Genomic DNA, 11,224 nt, shown 5'->3' on the forward strand with positions numbered 1-11,224 from the left:
CCTGCTTCAAAGCAGACAATTGCTCGCTGGATCTGTAACACGATTCAGCAGGCGCATTCTACGGCAGGATTGCCATTGCCTAAATCGGTTAAGGCCCATTCCACTAGGAAGGTGGGCTCATCTTGGGCGGCTGCCCGATGGGTCTCGGCACTACAACTGTGCCGAGCTGCTACTTGGTCGGGGTCAAACACCTTTGCAAAGTCCTATAAGTTTGATACCCTGGCTGAGGAGGACCTCCTCTTCGCTCATTCGGTGCTGCAGAGTCATCCGCACTCTCCCGCCCGTTTGGGAGCTTTGGTATAATCCCCATGGTCCTTACGGAGTCCCCAGCATCCTCTAGGACGTTAGAGAAAATAGGATTTTACTTACCGGTAAATCTATTTCTCGTAGTCCGTAGAGGATGCTGGGCGCCCGTCCCAAGTGCGGACTTCTTCTGCAAGACTTGTATATAGTTATTGCTTACATAAGGGTTATGTTATAGTTGGTCGGTCTTGAACCGAGGCTATGTTACTTGTTCATACTGTTAACTGGGTAGTTTATCACAAGTTATACGGTGTGATTGGTGTGGCTGGTATGAATCTCGCCCTTAGGTTACATAAATCCTTTCTTCGTACTGTTCATATCCTCTGGGCACAGTTTCTCTAACTGAGGTCTGGAGGAGGGACATAGAGGGAGGAGCCAGTGCACACCCAGAATCCAAAGCTTTCTTAAAGTGCCCTATCTCCTGTGGAGCCCGTCTATTCCCCATGGTCCTTACGGAGTCCCCGGCATCCTGTACGGACTACGAGAAATAGATTTACCGGTAAGTAAAATCCTATTTTTAATACCTACCGGTAAATCCTTTTCTCCTAGTCCGTAGAGGATGCTGGGGACTCCAAAAGGACAATGGGGTATAGACGGGATCCGCAGGAGCTTGGGCACACTATAAAGACTTAAACTGGGTGTGAACTGGCAACTCGCTCTATGCCCCTCCTCCAGACCTCAGTTATAGGAACTGTGCCCAGGAGAGACGGACATTTCGAGGAAAGGATTTTTGTTTAAACTAAGGCGAGAACATACCAGCCCACACCACAACATACCGTACAACTGGAATAGAATGAAACCAGATAACCGTATGAACTAACAACAGCAACAAGCTGAAGAAAACCAATACACAATCCGTGTGTAAACAAGTACAACCAGTAATAATACAACTGCAAGAAACAGTCCGCACTGGGATGGGCGCCCAGCATCCTCTATGGACTAGGAGAAAAGGATTTACCGGTAGGTATTAAAATCCTATTTTCTCTTACGTCCTAGAGGATGCTGGGGACTCCAAAAGGACCATTGGGTCTATACCAAAGCTCCAGAACGGGCGGGAGAGTGCGGACGACTCTGCAGCACCGATTGAGCAAACATAAGGTCCTCCTCAGCCAGGGTATCAAACTTGTAAAACTTAGCAAAAGTGTTTGAACCCGACCACGTAGCTGCTCGGCAAAGCTGAAGTGCCGAGACCCCTCGGGCAGCCGCCCAAGATAAGCCCACCTTCCTGGTAGAATGGGCCTTTACTGACTTCGGCAATGATAGCCCAGCCGAAGAATGAGCTTGCTGAATCGTATTACAAATCCAGTGAGCAATAGTCTGCTTAGAAGCAGGATTTCCAATCTTGTTGGAAGCATACAGGACAAACAAAGCCTCTGTTTTCCTGGTAAGAGCCGTTCTAGCAACATAAATTTTCAAGGCTCTTACAACATCAAGAGACCTTGGAACTGCCACAGCATCCGTAGCCACAGGCACCACAATAGGTTGGTTGATGTGAAAAGAAGAAACCACCTTCGGCAGAAATTGTTGAAGAGCCCTCAATTCCGCTCTATCCGAATGGAATATCAAATAAGGGCTTTTGTGAGACAAGGCCGCCAATTCAGACACTCGCCTGGCTGATGCCAGAGCCAAAAGCATGACCACTTTCTAAGTGAGAAACCTTACGCAAAGGTTCAAACCAAGGAGACATAAGGAACTGTAAGACCACTTCAAGATCCCATGGCGCCACTGGCGGCACAAATGGAGGTTGTATATGCAACACACCCTTCACAAAGGTCTGAACCTCAGGCAGGACGGCCAATTCTTTCTGAAAGAAAATAGATAAAGCCGAAATCTGCACTTTTATGGAATCCAATTTCAGGCCTGCATCTACGCCAGCCTGCAAAAAATGGAGAAACCGACCCAAGTGAAACTCCTCCACCGGAGCAGCTTTGGTCTCACACCATGAAACATATTTCCTCCAAATACGGTGATAATGTTTTGCCGTAACCTCCTTTCTAGCTTTAAGGAGAGTGGGGATGACCTCCCCAGGAATACCCTTCCGAGCTAAGATTTGGCACTCAACTTCCACGCTGTCAAACGCAGCCGCGGTAAGTCCAGAAACACGCAGGGCCCCTGCAATAACAGGTCCTCTCTTAGAGGAAGCGGCCAGGGATCTTCCACTAGTAATTCTTGAAGTTCTGGATACCAGGCCCTCCGTGGCCAATCTGGAACGACGAGTATTGCCTGCACCCTTGCTCGTCGAACGATCCTCAGCACCTTTGGAATGAGAGGAAGCGGAGGGAACACATACACTGACTGAAACACCCACGGAGTCTCCAGGGCGTCCACTGCACTGGCTTGGGGGTCCCTTGACCTGGAACAATACCTCGGAAGCTTCTTGTAGAGGCGAGATGCCATCATGTCTATCAGAGGAATTCCCCAACGCTTTGTCACTTCTGCAAATACCTCTTGATGAAGAGCCCAGATCGTGTCTGCTGAGGAAGTCTGCTTCCCAGTTGTCCACTCCCGGGAGGAAGACTGCTGACAGAGCACTCATGTGCTGTTCCGCCCAGCATAGGATTCTTGTGGCCTCGTCCATAGTCACCCTGCTCCTTGTTCTGCCTTGGCGGTTTACGTACGCCACCGCTGTTATGTTGTCGGACTGGATCAGGACAGGGAGACCCTGAAGAAGGTTCTTTGCTTGCAGCAGGCCATTGTATATGGCTCTCAACTCGAGAACATTTATGTGGAGACAAGATTCCTGGCTTGACCATTTTCCCTGGAAATTTCTTCCTTGCGTGACTGCGCCCCAACCTCGGAGACTTGCATCTGTTGTCAGCAGGACCCAGTCCTGGATTCCGAAACGGTGTCCCTCTAGAAGGTGAGAGCTTTGCAGCCACCACAGGAGCGAAATCCTGGCCCTGGAAGATAGACTTATTTTCCGGTGCATGTGCAGGTGAGACCCGGACCATTTTTTCAGCAGATCCCACTGAAACACCTGGGCATGAAACCTGCCAAACGGAATGGCTTCGTAAGCCGCAACCATCTTCCCTAGAACCCGAGTGCATTGATGAATCGACACACTTGTCGGCCTCAGAAGCTCCCTGACCATGGTCTGGATTTCCAGAGCTTTGACCTCCGGAAGAAAAACACTCTGTATTTCCATGTCTAGGACCATGCCCAGGAAGGGCAGCCGAGTGGTCGGGATCAACTGAGACTTTGGCAAATTTAGTATCCAACCGTGATGTCGCAGAACCGACAGGGAGAGATCCACATTTCTTAACAACTACTCCTTGGACCTCGCCTTTATCAGGAGATCGTCCAAGTACGGGATAATTGTGACCCCTTGCTTTCGAAGGAGGACCATCATCTCCGCCATTACCTTGGTGAAAACCCTCGGGGCCGTGGAAAGCCCAAACGGCAACGCCTGAAATTGGTAATGACAATCCTGCACCGCAAACCTCAGGAAAGCCTGATGAGGAGGGAATATCGGGATGTGTAAGTAAGCATCCTTTATGTCTACTGACGCCATAAAATCCCCCCCTTCAAGGCTGGAGATCACCGCTCGAAGAGACTCCATCTTGAAATTGAAAGTCTTCAAATATGGGTTGAGGGATTTTAGGTTCAGAATCGGTCTGACCGAATCGTCCGGCTTCGGCACCACAAAGAGGCTCGAATAGAACCCTTTCCCCCGATCTGACGGGGGAACCGGCGCCAAGACCCTCTGTTGACATAACTTTTGTATTGCATCCCTCACCACCTCTCTTTCGGGAAGAGAAGTTGGAAAAACCGGTTGGGGGGCATCTCCTGAAACTCCAGTCTGTACCCTTGGGACACTATGTCTAAGACCCAAGGATCCAGGGCCGAACGAACCCAGACCTGACTGAAGAATTGGAGACGGCCCCCCACCGGTAGGGACTCCCCCAGGGGAGCCCCAGCGTCATGCGGTGGACTTGGTAGAGGCAGGGGAGGACTTTTGGTCCTGGGTGCCTGACACTGCAGGCGACTTCCTTCCCCTACCTCTACCCTTCGAAGCGAGGAAGGACGAGCCCTTACCTCTTTTGTACTTATTAGGCCGAAAGGACTGCATCTGCTGATAGGGCGCCTTTTTCTGTTGTGTGGAAACATATGGAAGAAAAGATGACTTACCCGCCGTAGCGGTCGACACCAGGTCACCCAGGCCATCACCGAACAAGACACTACCTTTAAAAGGGAGAGCTTCCATATTCTTCTTGGAGTCGGCATCAGCATTCCATTGGTGAATCCACAGCGCCGTCCTGGCCGAAATCGCCATGGCATTGGCTCTCGATCCCAAGAGGCTAACATCCCTCGCCGCATCCTTTAGGTAATCTGCAGCGTCCTTGATATAACCAAGAGTCAAAAGAATATTATCTTTATCAAGAGCATCCATATCAGAAGCCAAATTTTCAGCCCACTTTGCAATAGCACTACTCACCCATACCGACGCCACAGCTGGTCTGAGCAATGCACCAGTATTGACGAAAATGGACTTCAATGTCGTCTCCAGCTTGCGATCTGCCGGATCCTTGAGAGCAGCCGTGTCAGGAGACGGAAGCGCCACCTTCTTGGACAAGCGTGAGAGAGCTTTATCCACATTTGGAGAGGACTCCCATTTGTCCCTATTGTCAGAGGGGAAAGGATATGCCATCAAAATTTGCTTGGGAATCTGCCACCGTCTTTCAGGCGACTCCCAAGCCTTTTCACAAAGCTCATTCATTTCATGAGAGGGAGGAAATTTTAACTCAGGTCTTTTCCCTTTAAATAAACAAATCCTTGTCTCAGGAACGGCACGTTCCTCAGATATACGTAAAACATCTTTAATGGCTATAATCATGTACTGAATACTCTTGACAACCCGTGGATGCAAAGAAGCCTCATTCAAATCGACATCGGAGTCAGAGTCCGTGTCGGTACCTGTATCTGCCATCTGGTTAAAAGCACGCTTCTGTGACCCTGAGACTGTTTGTACCTGAGACAATGCGTCCTCCACCAACTGTCTCCATGTTTGTGTCTGAGAATCAGATTTATCTAGTCTCAGACATGTCGACACCTCCTGCCGACACACTCACACTCACGCAGTCCACAAGCCCGGGGACAGACCCACAGAGAAGCCCTTAGGGAGAACACAGAGAGAGTATGCCAGCTCACACCCCAGCGCCCATATACTAACAGAAGTTAGTAATATGCTCAGCGCCGACAATATAACTTGAAAAGCACCAAATTTAAGTGCCCCCCGCCCCAAGTACTTGCGGGAGCTCGGAGTCCGGGCAGTGTCTCTGCAGCGCTGTAAGAATAGGAGAAAATGGCGCTGGTGAGCAATGTGCGGCTAAGCCCCACCCCCTTCCCGGCGCGCTGTAGCCCGCTAAAATTTGAAATTGCAAAATGGCGGGGGTGCTCTATACGGCGATCGGACACCGTATCGCCTTCTTTTACCAGCACGCTGTAGCACCTAAAATTTGAATCTTTAACCTGGCGGGGGTACTCTATACAGTGATCGGACGCTGTATAGCCTTTTATTATGCCAGCCAAACCTCAGTAATTGCTGCCCAGCGCCCTGCACCCTGTGAGTGCCGTTGGTGAAGCGTGTGGGAGCATGGAGCGCAGCGCTACCGCTGCGCTGTACCTTCCGTTACTGAAGTCTTCTGCCGTCACTGAAGTCTTCTGTACTTCTCATACTCACCCGGCTTCTTTCTCCTGGCTTCTGTGAGGGGGGTGACGGCGCGGCTCCGGGAACATGCAGCTAGGCGAACCAGGTGATCGAACCCTCTGGAGCTAATGGTGTCCAGTAGCCTAACAAGCAGAGCCCTTAACTAAGAAGTAGGTCTGACTTCTCTCCCCTCAGTCCCACGATGCAGGGAGTCTGTACCCAGCAGGTCTCCCTGAAAATAAAAAACCTAACAAAAGTCTTTCCAGAGAAACTCTGTAGAGCTTCCCTAGTGTGTGACCCATCAGTCCTGGGCACAAAGTCTAACTTAGGTCTGGAGGAGGGGCATAGAGGGAGGAGCCAGTTCACACCCAGTTTAAGTCTTTATAGTGTGCCCAAGTTCCTGCGGATCCCGTCTATACCCCATGGTCCTTTTGGAGTCCCCAGCATCCTCTAGGACGTAAGAGAAATATATTTTTTTTAAATGTGTTTACAAAAGTATTAAGTTTGATGAAAAAAAAAAATTGAGTATGAAAGATTTAACATATATACAGTATGTCTCCAGTTGCATATACTTTTACTCTATCTCACTCGGGAAGAATATAATATTGCTTCCTGGTGGAGCAATGCAAGTGGGTCTGTAATTATTAATGTTCAAACCCGGTAACGACACCCGTATCACATAGGGGAGTTGACTTGAGGTGTGTGTTTCAGGCAGTCATTTGGCGGTATTGTAGTCCCCAATTGATGTAGCTTTTTACATAGAAATAAAAAAATATACCTATTTTGTATATTTACTTAGAAAACCTATTATAGAGCATTCCTTGTTTAGACAGCACCGTAATTAGGGGGTTGCTTTGATTGTTAGACTGAAGGAGAACTCATAATTGTATAATCTCCTGGAATGTCTGGGATACTCCCACATAATTCGGGCAGCTCTCCCAGAATCTCAGGAGGGGATAGACCAGCCTCCCGGATTGTGCCTACAGCTATGGAGTGAATTGCGTCATCGTAGCCCCACATTGTGAGGAAGTGATGTAATGCATCACACCATTTCCCCTCTGGGATCTCTCTGAAGAATAAAGTAAGAAAGTCTGGGTAGATTTCCGTCTAAGGGGATGTTAAAGCTAATATAAAATAATGGCAGTTACAGTACAATTGTATACTATACATTTTATATTTATTGGATCGCTGGAATAAAAACAAAACAAACCAATATATCTTAAAGTGATGGTTTCCGCTAGCAGCTTTCAGTGTAGGTATTTTCTTTAGTGCAGAAATTCTGATAATCAAGTCATCAGTCAGCTGGAAGACGCAAAATATAATTCCAAGACAGCTGCCATAGTGGAGTGATATTTACCGTACATCTTGTCAAGTTTTAAATGTACAGTTTCTTGTTATGTGAAATGCATTTATAGTTCTATGCTGGGTTAATTCGGTCCTGCTTCCTGTGTTTTCCTTTAGTGTCACACAATGGTTAATACCCTTTTCACATCTCCAATGCCGGATCCCACCCGGGAATTGGAAACGGGTCCTTCCCAGGTGGGATCTGGCATTGGAGACTATCTTCTGGCTTCCCGACCCAGCAAACTACCGGGTCGGCTGCCATAGCAGTGGGTGGGCGGAGTCGGCAGCAGAGGTGGAGCTGGGAGATGAGCTCATCTCTGCACCGCTCCACCCTACGCTGTGAATGGGTACCGGGTCGCATCCGGCAACCCATTCACAATGCGCCTGACCTGGTATTCAACCAGGGAATAACCCTTATTACCCGGGTTGAATTACTGGGTCAGGCAACCCGGGAATACGGACATGGCCCTTTCGTACCGCACACTGACACGTGTCGACACCGGGTTATTTGTGCGATGTGAAAGGGGTATTATGGTGTAAACAATATTTTGAAGATTGCAGCCAAACTAGAGTTACAGAGGGTGAGTCGTCCAGTGATTGAACGGTTAAGAGAATTCTCGTTTGAGGCACGAGCCATCATCTTTATTAGAGATGTGTCCACATACACCTAGCGGCAATACTCCATACAGCGCGAGACGCCCACCGTGACTGAGCGTTCTGAGGGGAGCAGTGTCTTTTTCTATAAATCTTGTATTTAATTAGCATCACAGACGGAGCGAAACACCACTCAGTGTGCCAGACGCTGGGCGGCGGATAACCGCACAGGAATTAGTGTTAAATACGGACAAAGTCGTACATGAGGAAAAACGGACTTGGGGTGAGAAAAAGCCACAGCCACTGCATCGTAGCGTGTCGCACACAGATGTACAAATGGCGCACATCACATTGGTCAGTGCAATCTAGCAAAGCAGTTGTGTCACTTCCAGTTATTGTATTTACGTGATTAAGATGCACATTGTGAGTAAAAGAATCGCTCAGCCCGGCCAATTCACCTGGGAGCAGGGGGGCTGCTTTTCATGCAAATGAAGCTACGGCGTATAAGTACTTATCTATATGTTAACTTGGTTTAAATACTGAAGTAACAGTTAGAATTTTACAACCAAAAACAGGTGAGGTGCAAAAACTACCAGTCACTGAACACCCAAAGCCAGAGAATGAACAACGTGACATTTATAAAGCAAAATGAGACACTTGTTATGATAGGCTGAGAAGCCACTTATATGACTGAAGGAATTATTTTCTGTGAAATACAAGTGTGCAATAATCTAGGACATAGAACTATTGAACAATTTTCAGTAATAATACTTTTCAGTGCTGAGTCAGTAACTCCATAATCTCATACGTCAGGCTTCTAAATTATGCCAGCACGAGCAGATAACTTCCATTAGACATCTTAAGTATATTACACAGGGAGGGAAAGGCTTGTGGACCTAATAACTGAAAGTTGGATTTTGTCTCAAGTGAGTTAGTGGTAGAATATGTACGCCAGTGTTTGTGTAGGTTAAAACCCTTTACTCTGGGACGTGTCACAGTGCATAGGGAAGAGGATTATAGAGCTGGCTGAAAAATGAAAGTACTGCATCGCTGTATAAAGTCTCCTTGAAACAGTCTTGAAAGGTCGTCCGCAATGTAAGACTTTGAAGTGGGATGAAAGCAGCAATGTGAGCTAGACTGGATCAAAGTCACACAAAGGCAAAGGCAGCCCCCACAATTGGCTCACTACATTCAGCTAACCACTGTCATTTACTGATGCTGCAAGGCAGGAATGCGGTCATACGTGTACATCTTCTCAATGTGCAGAGCACACAGCCGTGTTAGGCTGCTCAGTTACAAAGACACATGCCAATTGCAGGCACACACATATCAGATTTTCAACTTTAACATGAAGATCACACGAAGCGGTACTGGGGATAATATGTAATAAAAAATAAAATAGACAAATATATCAACTTTATTCTCTTGCTAGCCACATGTGGGAGGATGAGATGTGGAGGGGTCTGTCATTGTCTAGTACCTCTATATAGAATCTATAGAATCCTTCAAAAGTAGACTCAAGACTTTTCTGTTTACTCAAGCATTTCCATAATGTCCCTTTTAGTATCTTCATGCTTCTGTATTTTATGAAAATGTACTTCATTATTTTCTGTACTATATTATGCTATGTATCTGTTAAGCACCTTGAGTCCTATTGGAGAAAGAGCGCTATATAAATAAAATTATTATTATTATTATATACATCTGTATCTGTAAATGTGCAAAACAGAAAATCCCTAGACCATCAACCATTGTGAAGGTGTCAGGTTGGAGTTTTTAGATGAGCTAACCCTGAGACCCGAGGGTGTGGGGCATTTTATTATTATCCTGTATTTATTAGAGATGAGCGCCGGAAATTTTTCGGGTTTTGTGTTTTGGTTTTGGGTTCGGTTCCGCGGCCGTGTTTTGGGTTCGACCGCGTTTTGGCAAAACCTCACCGAATTTTTTTTGTCGGATTCGGGTGTGTTTTGGATTCGGGTGTTTTTTTTAAAAAAACCCTAAAAAACAGCTTAAATCATAGAATTTGGGGGTAATTTTGATCCCAAAGTATTATTAACCTCAAAAAACATAATTTACACTCATTTTCAGCCTATTCTGAACACATCACACCTCACAATATTATTTTTAGTCCTAAAATTTGCACCGAGGTCGCTGTGTGAGTAAGATAAGCGACCCTAGTGGCCGACACAAACACCGGGCCCATCTAGGAGTGGCACTGCAGTGTCACGCAGGATGGCCCTTCCAAAAAACCCTCCCCAAACAGCACATGACGCAAAGAAAAAAAGAGGCGCAATGAGGTAGCTGACTGTGTGAGTAAGATTAGCGACCCTAGTGGCCGACACAAACACCGGGCACATCTAGGAGTGGCACTGCAGTGTCACGCAGGATGTCCCTTCCAAAAAACCCTCCCCAAACAGCACATGACGCAAAGAAAAAAAGAGGCGCAATGAGGTAGCTGTGTGAGTAAGATTAGCGACCCTAGTGGCCGACACAAACACCGGGCCCATCTAGGAGTGGCACTGCAGTGTCACGCAGGATGTCCCTTCCAAAAAACCCTCCCCAATCAGCACATGATGCAAAGAAAAAGAAAAGAAAAAAGAGGTGCAAGATGGAATTATCCTTGGGCCCTCCCACCCACCCTTATGTTGTATAAACAAAACAGGACATGCACACTTTAACCAACCCATCATTTCAGTGACAGGGTCTGCCACACGACTGTGACTGATATGACGGGTTGGTTTGGACCCCCCCCAAAAAAGAAGCAATTAATCTCTCCTTGCACAAACTGGCTCTACAGAGGCAAGATGTCCACCTCATCTTCACCCTCCGATATATCACCGTGTACATCCCCCTCCTCACAGATTATCAATTCGTCCCCACTGGAATCCACCATCTCAGCTCCCTGTGTACTTTGTGGAGGCAATTGCTGCTGGTCAATGTCTCCGCGGAGGAATTGATTATAATTCATTTTAATGAACATCATCTTCTCCACATTTTCTGGATGTAACCTCGTACGCCGATTGCTGACAAGGTGAGCGGCGGCACTAAACACTCTTTCGGAGTACACACTTGTGGGAGGGCAACTTAGGTAGAATAAAGCCAGTTTGTGCAAGGGCCTCCAAATTGCCTCTTTTTCCTGCCAGTATAAGTACGGACTGTGTGACGTGCCTACTTGGATGCGGTCACTCATATAATCCTCCACCATTCTATCAATGTTGAGAGAATCATATGCAGTGACAGTAGACGACATGTCCGTAATCGTTGTCAGGTCCTTCAGTCCGGACCAGATGTCAGCATCAGCAGTCGCTCCAGACTGCCCTGCATCACCGCCAGCGG

This window comes from Pseudophryne corroboree, chromosome 3 (assembly GCF_028390025.1).
Source record: "Pseudophryne corroboree isolate aPseCor3 chromosome 3, aPseCor3.hap2, whole genome shotgun sequence".
NCBI classification, from domain to species: Eukaryota; Metazoa; Chordata; class Amphibia; order Anura; family Myobatrachidae; genus Pseudophryne; species Pseudophryne corroboree.